Source organism: Sapajus apella, unplaced genomic scaffold (genome assembly GCF_009761245.1).
Source record: "Sapajus apella isolate SASKATOON/1434 unplaced genomic scaffold, GSC_monkey_1.0 scaffold45, whole genome shotgun sequence".
Taxonomy (NCBI): Eukaryota; Metazoa; Chordata; class Mammalia; order Primates; family Cebidae; genus Sapajus; species Sapajus apella.
Genome location: NW_022436985.1, coordinates 15,401,792 through 15,404,450, shown reverse-complemented (window position 1 = coordinate 15,404,450; position 2,659 = coordinate 15,401,792). Strand labels below are relative to the sequence as shown.

Below are 2,659 nucleotides of genomic sequence, written 5' to 3'. Positions count from 1 at the left end.
GGCGGGTGGATCACGAGGTCAAGAGATCGAGACCATCCTGGTCAACACGGTGAAACCCCGTCTCTACTAAAAATACAAAAACATTAGCTGGGCATGGTGGCGCGTGCCTGTAATCTCAGCTACTGAGGAGGTTGAGGCAGGAGAATTGCCTGAACCCAGGAGGTGGAGGTTGCGGTGAGCCGAGATCGCGCCATTGCACTCCAGCCTGGGTAACAGGAGTGAAACTCCGTCTCAAAAAATAAATAAATAAATAAAAATAAAAAATTTTAAAAGGGCCACTGCTTTTAAGATATAACCCCTATTTTTTAAACACATAGGCTGGACTTTATCTTGCTCATACAAACTTTTAAAATGATAACCCTGGGTTTAGCTTGAAAAGCACTTATTCTTCTTTGTCTGATGGATCTTAAAATTTTCTGTCCTTATAACTTACCCGATGTCACCACTAGGGAAAAAAGAGTATTCTTTTTTACAATAAAAGGTTATTTTTGTATGAAACTTTTGGATTTCACATTTATCAATTCATTTGATTTTCAAAATTGGTTTTGATGGAGGTGCAGGTCAGAAGCAGAGTGGAAACCAACCTGTCCTAGTCCTATTGCACCCATTTTCCCATCAGCTGACTCAAGAATTGTATGGAAAGTGGGTAGCTTTATCCTCAGAGGCCCTCCTGGATCATCTCGGAACCTTTCCCAGGTGACAGCGTTTCAGGAAAATGGGTTTCTTTTCAAAGACAGAATGTCTTTAGGACAGAAAGGGAGTGCCTTCTAAGTATGTACATGAATGGTTCATTTCTTAGCTTGATTTTCTTTCCAACGATTCATGATGTGACCTTCTAACAAGTTTATTTTCTTAAGTCTAAAAAGTGTGGACCTGATACCCTTTTACTGAGTAAAGAGAAACTGAGACATACAGTTTGGAAACTGATGGTAATTTCAGCATTGAGACCTTGGTGGGACTTTGGAGCTCACTACCAGACCGGTATTTGACAGTTAAGCTTGTGTATAGTTACTCTAAGAGGCTTGCTAATTCCCTGGGCTGGCCTCATCTGGGGCCAAGTCAATACGTTCAGGAAGCTAATTAGATCTCTTTGATGGGGGTGATCAGATTCCAGGGATCTGACTCTACAAACTCAAAAAAAAAACAAACAGAAAAAAAACCAAAGACCTGATTGATAAATTACGGTCCCAGTAATTTGTACTTAACCTTTATGTGCCTCTGAAAAATGGAGGAAGTAGTAGCACCTATAATAGGGTTATTATGAAGACTAAAATGACATTATTCAGGCCATGTATTATCAATAAGCTGAGTAAATTTTGAGTGCTTGGCAATGGCAGTGGTGAGAAGTGATTGGATCTGAATATCTTTTGAAGGTAGAGTTGATGGGATTTGCTGATGGATTGGTTGGATGTGGAATATGAGAGAAAGAGGAGTCAAAGATGACCCTAGGTTTGGCCTGAGCATCTGGAATGGTGTTGTCATTTACTGCGATGTGGAGATGTAGTGGGTGGGGAGGAGGATTAAGGGATGGAATCAAGAGTTTGGTTTCAGATGTGTTTAGTTTGAGATGCTTAATAGACATCCAAGTGGGGATATTGTGTAGGCTTTTGGAAAAGGTCCAGGAAAAAAGGTAAGAATTTGGGGATCATCAGCATAAATGGTAAAGTTATGGGATTAGATAGGATCACGAAGGAATGGTTATAGACAGAAAAGAGAAGTGCTTGTCATAGTAAATGCTCAGTAAATGTTGGCAGTTACTCCCATTACTGCTATAACTACTTGAATTATTATTGCTGTTACTTTATAGGAAATGTTACAGAACTGCTGAGTGAACCATAATCTCATTTTCTTATGAAACCCCTTTGAGGAATCAAAGCTATATTAGAAATTTCCATAGAGGATATGCTGTCAAGATCCAGGGAGTTAGATGATCCTAGTGAGTGTTGCTCCTTGAAGTCATTGACCAGTCAGAGCTGGATGGCTTCAGGTGTTGGGATTCGATAGGCCTGGGTTTGCGTCCTGGCCTTACTCTGCACCTGCAGTGAAACCTCTTTGAACCTGTTTCTTCATCTTTGAAAAAGGGTTTACCTTGCAGGGATGTTAAGCAGATTCAAGGAGATGAATATGAATGCCTTCCTTTATCCTCCACTGTTAAGGACTGGGACTCTGGGCCAGTCAAGTTTCCTCTCTGGAATTCATTGGAGATAAGGGAGATACTCTGTTTCTTTTGTTCTGCTTCTTAAAACCTTACTCCAATTACTAGCCCTTTTGTGATGATAACCATCCTTTGTTCAGTGTGATTCATTGCACTTCATTAGATAACAGTGTATCTTTTGTTAATTATAATCTGCTTAATAGGATTATCTTTTGTTTTATCAGCACCACATTGATTAATCATTTTGAAGGCACATGTGAAATCTGATGTTCATTCCTAAAGTTTCAGTTTTCAACCTTGTATTCAACCTACATCCCTAGTATGGGTCCAGCCCTGATTACCCCCATGAGGACAGGGACAGTAGGATTATAACTCCTGAGACCATGTGGCCCCATGTGGCAGCCAGAACACAGAAACCTCTTGATAGCTCCTACTATGGTCTTCAGGAAGCCTATCTGAGGAGCAATTCTTTTTTTTTTTTTTTTTTTTTTTTTTTGACGGCGT

General features: G+C 40.1%; 1 protein-coding gene across 4 annotated transcripts in view; it reads left to right on the top strand.

The window, feature by feature from the left end:
- Positions 1–2,659, top strand: part of ENOPH1 (enolase-phosphatase 1) — a 38,077-nt gene that overhangs the window by 8,636 nt on the left and 26,782 nt on the right. The window lies entirely within an intron of this gene.